The sequence below is a fragment of the Hyperolius riggenbachi genome, chromosome 4 (assembly GCF_040937935.1).
Source record: "Hyperolius riggenbachi isolate aHypRig1 chromosome 4, aHypRig1.pri, whole genome shotgun sequence".
Lineage (NCBI taxonomy): Eukaryota > Metazoa > Chordata > Amphibia > Anura > Hyperoliidae > Hyperolius > Hyperolius riggenbachi.
This window is the reverse complement of record NC_090649.1, coordinates 220,956,990-220,974,945: the sequence shown is the minus strand read 5'-3', so window position 1 is coordinate 220,974,945 and position 17,956 is coordinate 220,956,990. Positions and strand designations below refer to the sequence as shown.

The 17,956-nt window shown below is 47.3% G+C and overlaps 1 protein-coding gene across 3 annotated transcripts in view; it reads right to left on the bottom strand.

The window, feature by feature from the left end:
- The window catches only part of ELOVL5 (ELOVL fatty acid elongase 5), a 107,843-nt gene that overhangs the window by 43,596 nt on the left and 46,291 nt on the right, over window positions 1–17,956 (bottom strand). The window lies entirely within an intron of this gene.

Sequence of the window (17,956 nt, the reverse complement as noted above, 5' to 3'; positions counted from 1 at the left end):
GAAGCGGAGAGCGGCCGGGCACATGGCTAATTAATATTCACTGCACGTTGTGACGTGCAGTGTTTACTTCCTGGTGCTGCCGCTCTGTGCGGCGATTGGCCGGCGGGACCACGTGATGCCGCATGCGCGCAAGAGTGCGCATCACGGCATCACAGACGCCAGAGTGAGCTGCACAACGCGGCTCACTCTGACGTCCACATAGAAGAGCACCAGGCGTTGCGGTAGGTGCACGTTATGCGACCTTAACGTTGCACCTAACGCAACGTCTTGGTGTGCAAGTAGCCTAAATGTGTGTATAGACTTGAAAGCTTTGACAGCCAAAACAATCATGATGTCTATACAGGTATCTCCTGTCTTGTGTGGCCCTTAGAATATGAGCAACAAGTAACTGGTTGCAACAAAAGTTTCTAGCAATTTTCTTCCTCACCTGGGCACTAGGAATTTCCTTCATATTTTACCCCTACTTTTCTCCATAGGAAAGAATATACCACATGGCCCAGCTGTTTATATACTTTCACTGCCTGGCCGCATACTGTTGGTCACAATTATCACAATCATTTTGGTTAGGAAAAGTGGAAGGTCTGTATGGCCCTTGTGTGAAAAGATCTGATGCAGTATGGCTACATTTGTAGTACATTAGGAACTATTGAAACTAAAATGTCAGCCAAAACTGTTAGGTTATAGAGTGGAGAAGAATTTTAGAAAGCTTTGAGAAGCATATTAAATAATTAGTCAAATTCAGTCAGTCATTCTTAAAGGGAACCTAAACTAAGAAGGATATGAATTTTTCCTTTTAAAATAATACCAGTTGCCTGACTCTCCTGCTGATCCTGTGTCTCTAATAATTTTAGCCACCGCCCCTCAACAGGCATGCAAATCAGGTGCTCTGACTGAAGTCAGACTGGATTAGCTGCATGCTTGTTTCAGGTGCATGATTCAGCCACTACTGCAGCCAAAGAGATCACGACTGCCAGGCAACTGGTATTGTTTAAAAGTAAAACATCCATATCCCGCTCAGTTAAGGTTCCCTTTAAGGTGGCCACACACCATGTGATGATTGTCAATTACTTGGTGTACAGTTCCAATCAATTTTTTTGAGCTTTCAATAATTGTATTCTTGATTGGGGGAACATTGAACATAGGTGTGTGTGGTCAGATTTTTGAATTGTTACAATCAGTCAAAAAAATGGATTGCTATTCTTGAAATGAACAGATATTTGAAAATTGTATGGTGTGTGGTCACCTTTACTGTTGGCAGTTTCTCTAGTGGTCAGATGTCCTCCAAATCTCTCTGATTATGGCAGGAAGCAAGAAAAAACCTCTCTAATGGCGACAGCCAGCAATGAAAATTATTTAAGTAGAATTAAGGGATACAACCTAAATTCGTTTTTTATTGATATTTGTGCACTGACAAGAGAGACTTCCCATTACTTTTCCTCCTCTCTCAGAGCATATGTTGTTTCTTAGTACAACCCAATGAAGAAGTGGGATGGGCAATCTACAAGCTGCTGCAACAGTGTGGCAGTCATGGTAAATAGCGGCGAAATTCAGGTGTTTTGGTGGAACTACCTGTAATGCTGGGCATACACGGCTCGATTTTGCCGCTAGATTCTCCTGCTCAATTAATTCCCCTTTCGATTCCACAGGCAATTCTCTTATCTTCCGCTCGTTTTTCTTATCTTTTGCATTGTCCTCAATGCGGAATCGAGCGGCAAAACGATCAGGCCGGAGATTGGACATGTCGGAAATGATCTATCGAGCCATCTAAATGGTTCAGAATCGAGCCGTGTATTCCCAGCATAACAAAAACTAGTGAAAATGTAGATCCCCAACAGAACAGGAGTTTTGAACTGCATTCGGAATTTAAAGGCAACAGCACCGAAACAATATTTGTAAATTTTGATAACATTTCTGGTAGGAATCGGATGTGGATCCTTAGTAATACTAAGTAGAATGGATATTTTTACCCATTTTGCTGTATTGGAGCAAGCACAAAAACAGAGCTGTCAATCGATCATATTTTTAACGTAGGATTCCTTCACATCTATTCTTTACCAGCAGATTCATTGGATCTGCTCCAGTAATCGGGACATGATTGCAACATAAAGTTCTGACCTGTATAATAACTTTCCGGTGCAGTTGCACTTTCCATGGGAACGTATCTGCTCCAGATGAATGTGGACCTCACCTGAGCAGATCTACACACCAAATGCACTGTCTTCTCTGGCTTTCCCGTGTTGTAGTGTGAACTGAGCCTCCAGATTGCGTAATATCTATCAGCAATAGTGCTGGGTGACACTGACTGCCTCTCCACACAAGCCACCTGCCCCATCATGCAGGCTGGTGTTACATAGAAACTGCAGAGCCTTCAGCAATGTAGGGTCCTGCCTTCTAAACTACACCCACCAACAAAGGTCATAAGATTGGGAAGGCAGTAATAAAAAGAGGAACAGCAATGAGGTAATCTGGCCACTCTAAAGAAGGCACGGAATATAGTCAGCAGTGCTCAGACTTGATGTACAGAAAGATATGGGGAGTATACAGTCAGGAATGTTTGGGGAAGTAAACAGAGCAACAGACAGCAGTTCCAGCACTACTGGTCTACATGCACAATCTTCAAGTAAATAGGAAGCATATGTAAACAACATGCAGATGGTTCATGGCAAAATCATTTCAAAAAGGCACTGTAGAGACATAGTAAAATGCAGTAAATTATTCAGGAAACCCACATTTACGGCCACTTTCCTGGTTTAAAGCGGACCTAAACCCAGGACTTCCTCTCTGCTCTAAAAGACAAACAACAGAAAATCCTTTACAGAAAATTATTTCCTTGCTGATTACAGAACTCCTCAGAGCTGCTCCAGGTTTAGTTACTTCCTGGTTTCATGGAAACACATACAGGGTTAACCTCCTGTGTATACATACAGCCTGTCTGAAAGGTACACACTGAGGCACAGATCAGACCAGGTGACAGCTCAAATTACAGTGATTTATTATTAGTAGATAAGGGAGAATTAGGCTGTTATCTCTATATACAAACAGTTTTTCTGTATCTTCCTTCTCTTCTGTGGAAAAGTTTAGGTCCTCTTTAAGTACCAGGAACACGTCCTATATCTAAATATTGCTGTATATTGCTATATAACCCTACTCATCCTGTGATGTGTAGCCTAGGCTGTTTAGCTATGCAGAATTTTCCTTCCAGAGCATTCTGGGAGACCAGGTATATTTTCTACTGGCTTCAGAGCTCTCTGTAAACAAACATTCTGCAAAGCTGCACCTGACAAGACTAAAGATATTGCCACCTGTGATAAATTTCACAATGCAAATTGGGTCGAAGAAAGATTTTACAAATGGGCAAACACTGACTAAATAATTTATAAATGTATAGTGTAAGAAAATGAGCAGTTTTATTCATAATGTTATTTTTACTATCATTCCTCGGTAATGTGATTCAAACAAACTTTCCAGTGCAGAACTGACATGAGAAGTACATCACTGAGATAGCTAATTGCAAAGGAATCCAGCATATTTTGCGCCCGATACCTACTGCAAACATGTGTATCAATGCTAACTGTTAAACCGTGCAAAGTCTTCTTGAAACAGATGGCAAGGGCACACAGTGTTCAGCTGAGCAGATTAGCGATTTAGCGATGTGGTCCTCAGGAGTTTGGCAAAACAGAACACTGTTTCCCAGACAAAAATTCCAAATGCACTTGGTAGTCTGGAGTACATGCATTCCAGTGACACTTGGGGAAAAATGTTTAGTCCGAGCAGGCATCAGTACTTAAAAACGAATAATTTCTCAAGCTTGCCATAACTTCCCTGTTAACCTAACCCTTTCTACTGGCATTTCCCCTTCCCATTCAAAATCATGCTGCAATTTCCTCAAAAACTAAATCCATAGTTTTTTTTTTGGGGGGGGGGGGGGGGGGGGTTTGGCTGATGTTAATGCATAGGCGTAATAAAAACGGTGTTAACCCAGTTAGCACCCAGTTATCACGACTGCTTTGTGAATCAAGCCCACTGTGTGGAAAGTGTCAGAATTTGCACAAAGTGTTGAGCAGTGCACGTAAATCTGTTTTGCTTTACTTCTTATTACATTGCTGGCTAGTTAGTAATGCCAATTTAGAGGGGAGATTAATGAATGGGAACGCACTTGCCATTCATTAATCTAAGCCCCCGTGTCAATGATCGCTGGCAATAAGATGCCTGTGGCATAGTATCTTCCAGAGTAACACAGCCACGCATTACTTACGTACGCGTATATAAAATAATGTGTGGGGACATCTTGTGGCCAAATAGTAAAATTACACCTACAGTTATTTATTTTAATAAAAATACCATGATATACATTTAAAATCAACTCCTTACCTCCCACACACTATTATAGTACCTCAAATAAATTATATGCATATAATAAAAAAATGACAAAAAAAATACATAAATAGTTACCTTGGGGACTGATCTTTTTTGATATTTGTGTCAAACAGGTATATGAATGTTATTTATAACATTATGGGCTTGTAATTAGTGATGAACGCAACATTGAAAACAATGCACCTTTATTTCCAAATAAAATATTGGTACCATACATTGTACTAGGGAAATATTTTAAACGCTTTGTCACAAGGGCCCTCAGTGGCTGACCGCACTTAGCCTTCTAAACGGTGCCAGCGCACAGATCGTGCGAACTCTGGTCGCAGTCAATGCGCAGGAACCGTTAAGAATTAGCCGCAGACAACTCAGAAGGAAGCCTGTGAGACACGGGTGATTACCACTTCACCCACTGGTTCAGAGTAAACTGCCACCACCGCGGTTATCATGGGACCGTGGGGCCCACTAACTGACTGACTAATCCTGCGAATAAAACGGTTAAACACACGATATTCTGTCTAGCCAACAACAAACAAACAGTAGCGTATCTTCAGAGACCCGGGATCATTTCTGTGTGTGCTGATAAGCAGGGTAGCGGAAAGTGAATGACTTGGAGAAAGTCGTTTATTCACGCAATATAAATAATTAATATATACAGACAATTATGAAAATCAACAATTATTAAAACAGTAATAGCCAGTATGAAAAATAAAAGAAGGGAGAAAAATACTTATGGTTTGTGGAAATATGTCTTTTTGTGGGAAAATCGTCAAGTTCAAGCAAAACGGTTTCAAGTTCTTAGAGTTCTTTGTTGCAGAGTAAAGTTCAGCAAGATTTAGAATCCAAACAAAATGGAGGATGGCCTTTGTTTTAGCTCTGGCAATATGGCCACCACTTGTTCCTCATAGTGGCCGTGTGTCCTGAAGATGGTAAAGGGAGGAACTTCTTCCCAGGCAGCTCATTCACTTTTAATGGAGCTGAGCTCAGAGGCGGGCTTCCAGAGTCGGCCCCCCAGGCCGGACTATGGTAATCACATCTGGGCAGGGGCTTTAGCAAACTCATAATCCTGACAGGTTCCCTAGGCAGACCTGCGCGGCCGGCACACAGATAATAATTACATATTCTCGATCCCCAGAACCTACCGATTAATATGATATCAAACTTGGGCATGTTTGCATGCCCGGTTAAAAAACGGTGGAATTCCCAGCGTTCTGGTTAGGCTAGGGGCCCAAATTTAATATCAAAACACTCACAAGATCCGGACCAGCAGAATGATATAACTTCCACATTTCTCCGATGTATGGTACTTCTAAAACATGCATAAAGATCATAACTCTATGTTTCCCTATCCTGGCTGAATGGTTCCGCTAAGTCTGCCCCCAGACTCCTGGTTTGTTAATTAACATCTGAGTGTTACCCCTCTGGCTTCATTAGCAAGTCACAGGGCACAGGCTTCATGAAAAGAACTAGGCTAACTATTTCTCTGAAGACAGCAGAGACCCCCCAGGCTGGACTGCCTGGTGTCCACAGACATGAGATTCTGATTGGGGCAGCGCAACGACAACCGAGGCAGGAAGTCGGTTGCGGCTGCGTTTTCTGCGCACTGACGGCTCGCCCGTCACACCTCCCCTTTCTGATGCTGTGTAGGGGGTTGTCACCAAGACATCCTCCGTAGCAGCCATTGGCGCTGTTGGGTCTAGTTCCCCCTGACACCGGGACAGCCCATCGGCGTTTTGGTGTCGGCTGCCCGCTTTGTGTTGGATCGTAAAGTCGTACTGTTGCAATGACAGGCTCCACCGTAGGAGCTTGCCATTGGTCCCAGCAGTACGGTTTAGCCAACTGAGGGGGTTATGGTCGGTAACGATCGTGAAAGAGCGGCCGTACAGATACGATTGTAGTTTCTGTAGGGCCCACACGATCGCTAGGCACTCCTTTTCAGTGGTGGAGTAGGCTACCTCTCGGGGCAGGAGCTTCCGGCTCAGGTAGAGGATAGGGTGTTCATCTCCCCTTCCATCCACCTGGCTGAGGACTGCGCCGAGACCGTAGTCAGAGGCATCGGTTTGCACAACAAACCGACGACTGAAATCCGGGGCTTGAAGCACAGGGGCACTCGCGAGTGCCTGCTTCAACGCTCGGAAGGCGTTCTCGCAAGCGGGGGTCCAGCTAACAACCTTGGGGTGTTTCTTGCTAGTGGCATCGGTCAGGGGCTTCGCCAGGGTACTATAGGCTGGAACAAATTTCCTATAGTAACTGGTGGTCCCCAGGAACGCCTGGACCTGCTTTTTCGTGATAGGCCGAGGCCATGCCAGGATGGCGTCAACCTTTCCCGTGTCAGGTTTCAGGGTGTTACCCCCCACCCGGTGACCTAAGTACTGCACCTCGGTCATACCAATCTGACACTTACTCGGCTTAACTGTCAGATTGGCTGCGGCCAGCCTCTCTAGTACCTGGGACAGGTGTTTGAGGTGTTCCTCCCAGGTGGGGCTGAACACCGCAATGTCATCCAAGTACGCTACAGCGAACCCTTGCAGTCCCTCCAGCAGGTCGTTTACGGCCCGCTGAAACGTGGCAGGAGCGTTCTTCATCCCAAAGGGCATCATCGTGAACTCGAAGAGGCCAAAAGGGGTGATGAAGGCCGACTTCTGCCTCGCGTCAGGTGCAAGTGGTATCTGCCAGTACCCCTGGCTCAGATCCATGATTGATAGGTACCTGGCGGACGCCAGCGTATCCAACAACTCATCGATGCGAGGCATGGGGTAGGCGTCTGTAGTGGTGATGGCGTTCAACTTCCTGTAGTCCACGCAGAACCGAGTTGTCTGGTCCTTCTTGGGGACCAGGACAACAGGGGCTGCCCAGGCACTACAGGACTTTTGAACAACCCCTAGCTCCAGCATCTCCCTCACCTCTTTCTGCATGTCCGCTTGCACCTCTGGGGAGACGCGGTAAGCAGGTTGCCTGATGGGGGGATGGGTGCCCGTATCTACCCTATGCACTGCCAGACTGGTCCGCCCCGGGGCACCGGAGAAGGTTTGCTGGTACGGACCCAGCACCTCCTGCAACTGCTCTTGCTGGGACGAGGAGAGTTGTGGGTTGACGCTGAGGTCGCTGTCCACATCTCGTATATCAGCCAGCAGGTCTAACAGGGGGTCTGCCTCTCCCTGCTCTAACCGGCTGCACACTGGCAGCACATACTTGGTCCTGTCATGGTGGGCCTTCAGCATGTTGACATGAAAGCTTTTCTGTTTCCTGCCTCCCATGTTCACCAGATATGTCAGAGGGTTTAACCGTTGCACTATAGTGTAGGGTCCCTCCCAGGCCGCTTGCAGCTTGTTCTGCCTCACTGGAAGAAGGGCATACACTTTGTCACCTACTGCAAATGACCGCTCTACAGCAGTGCGGTCATACCAGAGTTTTTGTTTGGCCTGAGCCTGGGCCATGTTTTCCGTTACCATTTCTGTGAGGGACTCCATCTTGTCCCTGAACCTGAGAACGTAATCAACTACAGAGACATCTGTGGGGTCCCCCTTGCCCTCCCACGTCTCCCGCATCAATTGGAGGGGTCCTCGGACATTCCTACCATACAGGAGCTCGAACGGGGAGAACCCGGTAGATTCCTGCGGCACCTCCCTGTATGCAAACAACAGATGAGGCAGGTATCGTTCCCAGTCCCCACCTTGCGACTCAACAAACGTGGTCAGCATTTGCTTCAGCGACCCGTTGAACCTTTCACACAGTCCATTGGTCTGCGGGTGGTAGGGACTGGAGACAATGTGCGTCATCTGTATCTTTTTGCACAGGGCCTCCATGAGTCCGGACATAAACTGGGTTCCCTGATCAGAGAGCATCTCCGCAGGGAACCCGACTCGGGAGAAAATGTTAAGTAGCGCATCGGCTACCTTGTCCGCCCTCAGGGAGGAAAGTGCCATGGCCTCAGGATAGCGGGTGGCGTAATCCACCACCGTCAGGATGTACCTTTTGCCACTGCTGCTGGGAGTGGGCAACGGTCCAATTATGTCGACCGCCACTCTGTGAAAGGGCTCACCTATGATTGGCAGTGGACACAAGGGAGCTTTGCGGGGATTCCCAGCCCTTTTTACCTTTTGGCAAATGGTACATGAGCGGCAGTAGTTCGTCACATCTATCCGCATTTGAGGCCAGTAGAAATGTCCCCGGATACGATCAAGTGTCCTGTGGATCCCCAAGTGCCCGGCCAGGGGAACGTCATGTGCGGACTTCAGCACATGCCCCCGGAAGGCACTAGGTACCACAAGCAACTTGGTACCCATTCCCATTTCACCTTCGGTGGGGTGTACAGGCTCACTGTACAACTTCCCGCCTTCCCAGTATACCTTGAAGGTAGCCTCGTCTGTGAGGGGCTCAGAAGCCTGTTTTCTGAGGGCCTCGAGGCTAGGGTCAGTCTGGAGTGCTTGCACAAATGCAGCACTCTCACTCTCAGCCAGCTGGCCCGTGGCATATGAGGTTCGTGGCTGAAGGGTACCATCCCTGTGGTCAGAGGAGGGGGAGGAGGCCGGAACCTCCTCCACCTGTTCTGAGCTCAGGTCCTGAGCAGTACGGCTGCGTGTTACTGCTAGCACAGGTATACCTTCAGAATGGCACATATTGGCATCACCTACATCATTGTTACAAGCATTAATAACAGTAACAGGAACATTTTCATCACAGACAGTTTGTACATCAACCACAGGTTCCCTTGAACTGGGCACGTTCAACCCACCTCCCCCCTGTTCTTGCCCCTGGGTGCAAAGTACCTGGGTGTGGGCAGAGAGTCCGTCTCCGTCCTGGCATTCCACAGGGCTTGGTGCAGGTTCATAGTACGACACCAGCGTGCCTAAGTCGGTCCCCAGCAAAACAGGGACCGGCAGTTGGTCCAGGATCCCAACAACCTTCTCGTGGACCCCCACCCCCCAGTCGATGGACACCCGGGCTTGGGGAATGTGCGAAAGAGTGCCCCCCACTCCAGTGAGGGTGAGGTACTGGTCAGGAATGATTGCTTCTGCGGGGACAAGGTGTGCACGCACCAGAGTGACATCTGCTCCGGTGTCACGGAAACCAGTGACAAGCTGGTCATTCACAGTAACCAGCTGGTGATTGCTTGTGATGGGGGAGTTCCCTGTCCCCTTTGCAAACATCAGGTTGGATGCGGCTCCTGGTTGGGGTACGCTGGCGGGTGTCTGGCGAGGTGCGGGTGGTCCAGGTGCTGGGGTGGTCTGCCTCCGCTCCGGACAGGTGAACTTCATGTGTCCCGTCTTGTGGCAGTAGTGACAGGTGACCTCTCCAGGGGCTGCAGACCTGGGTGCAGAAGCTGTGCTGGCTGGCCTCTGTGGCGGACGGCGCACAGGGGCAGGAGAGTCTGCCGAGGTATTGGGCTGACCTCCCCTCCAGCTGGATGGGACAGTCCTGCGGGTATCAGCCACCCGGGTAGTTGCAAAAGTCTCAGCAAGGTCTGCAGCGACAGTTGCTGAAGCCGGCTTACGTTCTAGCACAAATTGTCGTACATCAGCAGGGCAAATGTTCAGAAATTGTTCCAGGACTATCAAGTCCTCCAGGACGCCATAAGACCCTTTGGTGAGGCCTAGCGTCCACTGGCGGAGTGTGGTGAGCAAGCTGCTGACCACATCTCGGTACGAATCAGAAGACTTTTTCTGCCAGGCCCTGAACTTTTTCCGATAGGCTTCTGGCGTCAGCTGGTACTTAGTAATGATAGCGTCTTTTATAGCAGCATAATCATTATCCTTTTCCGCAGGCAATTCTGCGAAAGCATCAAGCGCTTTGTAGCGCAGCAAAGGTGTCAGATGTCTGGCCCACTGGTCTTGGGACAGACGATACTGATGGCATGCTTTTTCGAAAGATCGCAAAAACAAGTCAATGTCTGTGTCTTTCTCGATATTAGCAAATTTAAATTTTGCACTTACGGGTGGTGCAGCTCCTTCAGCAGGGAGGCTGGGCGGTGAACTCCGGCTGGCCTGTTGCACTTTTGCCATGTTTAGCTCATGCTGTCGTTGGCGCTCCCGTTCTCGCTCAGCGGCTGCAGCAGCAGCGGCTTGCCACTCCCGTTCCTCCCGCATTTGGCGCTACTCACGCATGTACTGCAGGTACTTGTCCAGGTCAGTGTCCATCAGCTTTTGTAATGCCTGCTGCATTAGCGGATCAGTACAAACGGACAGTCCAGTACTGGCCGGTTCCAGGCGAGTACTTTCAGAAACTCTGGGATTGGGGTCCACACTGACATTCTCCGGCGTAACTGTTGATGCAGGGCCCTCAGGATGCACAACCTCTGTACGGTCAGGAGTCTCAGTCTCTGGTTCCCCTCGATTGTCAGATGGGCTGGTATCCACTTCAGCGGACACTCCCGGCTCCCGCAGTTGCTGGGTATCCCATTGAAACAATTCCGTTACCAGGTCCTGTTTCTTGCGGCCGACATCAATGCCTCTCTCTTGGCAAAGATTTTGCAGGTCCGCCAGGCCCATTTTCTTGTAGTTCCCGGACATTTCCATGCCAAATAAAATAAAACTTTTGGGGAGGGGTACTGGCTACACAGTCTCTCTGTATATATAAAAAATATATTGCCTTCCAGCTACACCAACGAATTAGTTAGTTTCTCGATAGCGCTAGCGCTATCGTAGATACTTTCAGCACAACACAGATCCCAACCGCTGCCTAACACTGTCACAAGGGCCCTCAGTGGCTGACCGCACTTAGCCTTCTAAACGGTGCCAGCGCACAGATCGTGCGAACTCTGGTCGCAGTCAATGCGCAGGAACCGTTAAGAATTAGCCGCAGACAACTCAGAAGGAAGCCTGTGAGACACGGGTGATTACCACTTCACCCACTGGTTCAGAGTAAACTGCCACCACCGCGGTTATCATGGGACCGTGGGGCCCACTAACTGACTGACTAATCCTGCGAATAAAACGGTTAAACACACGATATTCTGTCTAGCCAACAACAAACAAACAGTAGCGTATCTTCAGAGACCCGGGATCATTTCTGTGTGTGCTGATAAGCAGGGTAGCGGAAAGTGAATGACTTGGAGAAAGTCGTTTATTCACGCAATATAAATAATTAATATATACAGACAATTATGAAAATCAACAATTATTAAAACAGTAATAGCCAGTATGAAAAATAAAAGAAGGGAGAAAAATACTTATGGTTTGTGGAAATATGTCCTTTTGTGGGAAAATCGTCAAGTTCAAGCAAAACGGTTTCAAGTTCTTAGAGTTCTTTGTTGCAGAGTAAAGTTCAGCAAGATTTAGAATCCAAACAAAATGGAGGATGGCCTTTGTTTTAGCTCTGGCAATATGGCCACCACTTGTTCCTCATAGTGGCCGTGTGTCCTGAAGATGGTAAAGGGAGGAACTTCTTCCCAGGCAGCTCATTCACTTTTAATGGAGCTGAGCTCAGAGGCGGGCTTCCAGAGTCGGCCCCCCCAGGCCGGACTATGGTAATCACATCTGGGCAGGGGCTTTAGCAAACTCATAATCCTGACAGGTTCCCTAGGCAGACCTGCGCGGCCGGCACACAGATAATAATTACATATTCTCGATCCCCAGAACCTACCGATTAATATGATATCAAACTTGGGCATGTTTGCATGCCCGGTTAAAAAACGGTGGAATTCCCAGCGTTCTGGTTAGGCTAGGGGTCCAAATTTAATATCAAAACACTCACAAGATCCGGACCAGCAGAATGATATAACTTCCACATTTCTCCGATGTATGGTACTTCTAAAACATGCATAAAGATCATAACTCTATGTTTCCCTATCCTGGCTGAATGGTTCCGCTAAGTCTGCCCCCTGCTGGGATTAGCTTCCTTGGCTCTGAAAAGACTCCTGGTTTGTTAATTAACATCTGAGTGTTACCCCTCTGGCTTCATTAGCAAGTCACAGGGCACAGGCTTCATGAAAAGAACTAGGCTAACTATTCCTCTGAAGACAGCAGAGACCCCCCAGGCTGGACTGCCTGGTGTCCACAGACATGAGATTCTGATTGGGGCAGCGCAACGACAACCGAGGCAGGAAGTCGGTTGCGGCTGCGTTTTCTGCGCACTGACGGCTCGCCCGTCACACGCTTTAATAACTGGGACAAATGGGCAAATAAAATGTGTGGGTTTTAATTACGGTAGTGTAACGATTGGTGTAGCAACACATGTCACAGACCGCAAGGCCGGTCTGCGGATGGGGTAAATCGATCAGCGTCAGAAATCCTCTCACACGGTCATTTGTTCATCACGAAGGGTAACCCGCGTTCGCAATTTGATGAACTGACTAATGGAGGGAGCGTTCTGCCACTACCGGATTCACCACACACATACAATTCAAAGATCTGCCACCAAGCGAGTTACACAGCCCGCTACTGTACTTATACTAGGACTTCGAGAACGCTCTATTAACCCCTAGAAGTATGCCGGAACCTGGGTCAGATCGTTATATCTGGGCCGGGTTCTCGTATACGGGTTATAAATATACACTTCTATTAAACACAGGGTAGCGATTTCAGGAGAATAGGTACGATTGTGTATGTTCAACAACAGGTCATAACCGCTAAACGATTTTTAAAACGTTTAATAACAAAAATGCATTACATACAGTTATATACACCTATTAAAATATAAACACAGAGCTAAAAAAATAAAAAGGAATAAAATCAGAAAATTCTTACTTAGTTAGCTGAGCAGTCCATTTGAAGAATGAAGAAAAATAGTCCAGTTTAATAGTAGGCATTCAGGTTAAGAGTCTTTGAACACTGCAGGCGCTGGCTCTCCTTAGCGCCTGCATGGACGTTCCTTAGTCGATGGAATTTGGAGAACTCAGGGAGGAGTTCCTCGCAAACACTTGACTGACCTGAGTTTTGGGGCTGTCCCTACCTGGAAAGTAGGGGTGTTTAAGGCAGGGTTACCTCCTGGCAGCCAGGTTGCCGCCTCCAGACTCAGCAAGAAATGTACCGATTATTTATAATCTGTGTAACTCCGCCCCAGATTGGCGCATCGCAAATCCGAGACTATATTCATAAGCGGCTTGCGACCCGCTATTAAACGAGGCTATACACGCCTAGTCTATTGCATTCGCTCTACACAGGCCGGATAAAGTGGTTCCTCTATTGATTCCTGACAGCCAGAGAATTATAATTCATGTGAATTATAGAACTGTTTCCTAGGTATCAGGAAATTTAATTTTTGTCTTGCTGTGCCAAACCTATTTTGAATTATTAATAAATGAATATTCCCTTTGTTTGAGGTTATGAGTTTGGAGGGAAATTTGAATCTCAACCAGGTTGAGCTGGTTTGGTGGAGATGAGCTGTGTGGCCAAATGGCTTCTGCCCAGGGGAGTTAGCCACTTGTGAAATTCTTTCCTGACCTGAACAGGATGTGGGGGAGGGACTGTTGCTCTCAGTAAGAAGAGCAAAAGAAAGGTATCTATTGTATATTGACACAGGTCTGACAGGAATTGTGCACGACCATACGAAAATCGTTGGCGATTACGCACACGACTTTCCGTAATATTCGTCACAACACAGACGTCTGATTATGTGTGATCTGCAGAATCACCAATAATGCAAGTATAGCTAGCAGAATAGCAAAGTGTATAGTGCTTGGAGCAACAGTAACTGAATAGTTTGACTAGACCTCACCAGAGGAGCTGGTGGATACTATCAGAGAGCACCTCACCAGTGACAAGGGCTCACTGGTGAGTAGAGTGGTCAGACAGGCTAGGATCGGCAACAGGCGGGCAGGTACAGTACAAAATCGGCAGGCAAGAGAGTAATAAGATATCAGGCAGAGTTCAGCAACAGAGTCAGATGGGAAGAGGTACAGAATCGATTAGCAAGAGCAGGGTCAGAGATAAGCCAGAGTCATACACAGAATATCAAAATATACAATAATCCTAGTCTTAGTGAAATCCCTGGTTTCCTCCCAGATCAAAGCACACCGGATACTATCTAAGGTCTGAGCGCTAACACATAAGCATTCGCAACAGCATATAGGTTGCGAGTGAACACTGAAGGCTTATGAAGCAGAGGAGACCCCACGTCCGCGCCCACCTCAATCAGCCAATCCGGAGCGCCGTGAGTCTCCTCTGACGTCAGCCGACCGGCTGGTCAGCTGACGCACCTCCTCCCCGCATAAAGGTCCTGTCTCCGCGCGCGCCCGCACGATACAGCAACCCTATGGGCAAATGACAACCCCGTCCTCGGCGTACTAGACGCCAGAGGAACGGGCGAAGTCCCTGAGCAGGAAAGCGAGGCGGCTGCGGAGACACCCTGCGTGCCCACTTCTGCGGATGTTACAGATAGCATGTATTATTTTAAAACTATATTGGCCAAAAATTGAGAAATAATTGTTTTAAATTTTTCCTGGTAAAATGCATGTAGAATAAAATAATGCCTAGCAGAATGTACCACCCATAGAAAGCCTAATTGGTGACGGGAAAAAAAAAAAAAAAAAGATAGATAGTTTCATTGTGATAAGTAATAATAAAGTTATAGGCAAATGAATGGCAGGAGCACTGAAAGGTGAAAATTACTCAGGTACAGAAAGGTAAAAACTCCTCAGTAGGGAAGTGGTTAAAGCTCATAAGCATGAGTGACAACTTCTAGTGTGCAGTTGTTGATCATAAAAAGGGGAGCTATTCACAGGAATGAATTCTGTAGCATCCATGGAGATTAAACACTGCTGTTCACATTCAATCTGAAAAACCTGGACTGATAAAAAATAAGGCGCCACTGCCTGTGCTTCTCTGACCAAAACCATGTTTAGGGCCTGACCCCACTGACGCAGTTGTGTCCGCTTCTCAGCAACTGTAACATTGATGTGTAACTGAAAAGCGGACACAGCTGCGTCAGTAGGGTGGCCCTTAACGAACAAAGGTTTGACGCTTATTTATCAAACAAGTCAGATCATAAAATGTTTGTTAATCATTATGTATACATACTAGGGCTGCACGGTTTTGCGGTTTTAAACCGAAACCGCGGTTCGTGTGAAGACGATCTGGTGATCGTCAGTATCCACGGTTTTCAGAGTGCCCGCTGTCTGTACGCTTGGCCGCATGGTCCGCCTACCGCTGCGCCGAGGAGATCCACTGATTGGCCAGAAGCAGTGCATATTTATGATTGTTAATGAGCCGGCCAGCGGGGGGCGGATACACTCGAGCGAGCGGCACACAGCTTTACCAATCGCTGGATAGCGATGGAATGACGGCAGCGGTAGGCGGAGCTGTACAGAGCGTACAGCTCCGCCTACCACTGCCATCATTCCATCGCTATCCAGCGAGTGGTAACGCTGTGTGCCGCTCGCTCGAGTGTATCCGCCCCCCGCTGGCCGGCTCATTAACAATCATAAATATGCACTGCTTCTGGCCAATCAGTGGATCTCCTCGGCGCAGCGGTAGGCAGACAATACGGCCAAGTGTACAGGGCACAGCGGGCACTCTGAAAACGGCAGATACTGACGATCACCAGATCGTATTCACATGAACCGCCCCCCGCTGCCCGGGACTTAGGCAATCGTCCGCCGCACATTGTTTATTTTTAAGCCCCAGCCCAGGGTCATCATAGAGGACTTAGTTCACAGCAGGCTGAATGTGCATTGCCTGAAATACAATGCACAGCTAAATGGTCTGACACAGAGTCCGCCACAGCTAGGCTCCACCCCCCTTCGCCGCCATCATACGCTCCAGATCATGTTCAGCCCCCTGCCATCAACCTGACAGACCCTAACCCTGCCCTCATACACGGGACATGCATGCTAAAGCTTGTTTTTAAAAAATCGTGAAAAAAAATCGAAATTGCAATTTCTGAGAGAAAAATCGCAATTTCAATTTTTCCCTAAAATCGTGCAGCCCTAATACATACGTCACATTGCTTTCTATATGTAATAAGCACTGTACCCCACTTAGGCTGGGAAGTTACAATGAAGACAGAAAAATTCACTCCTGCAAAAGTGCTCTTATTATGGTGACAGGCCAAGTCTGACCAGTGGCAGCGCCTTGTTATTATGCAATAAGAGGCCACTCGTGAAAAGCTAGCCATACACTCAATGGCTATCATTCATAAAGCATTTCCGCATGCGGAAATGCTTAATACCGCTGACTTTACCGACCACTCGGCAACTGCTGCATTCATAAAGCCTCTTTCCGCATAAAAAGCTGACATTCCCGTGCAGAGCGATACATTTCCGCCTTGTGCGGAGTTTTTCTAGATTAATCTAGAAAAGGTAACAAACACATCCATTCATAAAGATTAGAGCAAGCGGTATGCAGACGGAAAATACCGCTTGCTCGACAGTAGCGATAGGCGGGCGGATTACTTGTAAATGAATGGGACGGACCTCCCAAGCAGCATCAGACAGAGGAGCGCACGGAGGGAATCGGGCAGCTTTTATGTTTCCGCATGTCTTCCGCCACGCTACCGCCAGCTTCCTCCAGAAAACCTCCGCACTTGTATCGCAACAGGCAACTTCTTTATGAATGACCACCCAGAAGTCTTAAGTACCGCTTGCGGAGAAGAACGGTGTTTTCCCGCACTACCGACAGCTCCTTTATGAATTCTAGCCAATGTGGCAAAATCATCAATCACTCTCCGATTGTAATATAATCAGAGAGAGATTGATTCTTACCACACACAGCACAGTGATTTTGAGTTGATTTTAGAAGGAAATCTATTAAAAATTGTTTGAACCGCAGCGCTGCACTGATCCATGTTGTGCAACTCTATGGGCTGTCAATCTACCGCTGCTCCTGAGGAGAATTCCCATCCTGTCTGATAGTTTTGATACATTTTTGGTTTAGCACCAGAAATCAAGTGAGAAAATCGATGAGTGTATGGCCGCTATAGCAGTCCCATTCCAACAGCAGGGAGAATGGTGTTGCTTTGACAAGAAAAAAAGAACTCGGTATGCAATATGCATGAAACTATCAGACGTTTTCTCTTAATAACCCTAAATGAAATTTTTGTACAAAATAAAAAAGTGAACAAACTTTATGCTTGCACCACTGCTGACAGATCATAACCTGTAATAAACGCTACCAGTGATGATGAATGATAACTAAGCAAGAGAAGCAGCTAAGGGTGTCCATACATTACTTGATTTTGCGGGCTGATCGACCATTCCATCTGATAATTTTATCGAATCGGTACTGCAACATTGCCACAGATCCTTTGATTGATTTCAGCTCTAAATTAGTCAAAAGGATCGATCGGGCATGCTGGAAAATCTCAGACATAAATATTCGGTCTTCTATTTCAGCGTCCTCCCCAAAGTTTATGTATCCTCGCCCTGTGTCCATGGTGAGTGCTGAAGTTGAGTGATAAAGGCTCACCTGTTCACTGGCACAACCCCTGGCCACCTGTTGTGTCGGGCATCACCGAGAGTGTCACTACTAGCGCTGGTGTCACATGGTACAGCTGCCCGCAGGGACGCCGAATACAGGAGGAAACCTGGAGTTGCAGATAGATGAGCCTTCATCACTCAACGTGGGCACAGGGGGCAGATGATACACACATGCACTCCCACATCCCCTCCATGCTGCACCTCAATACTTTATGCATTGCACAAGATGAA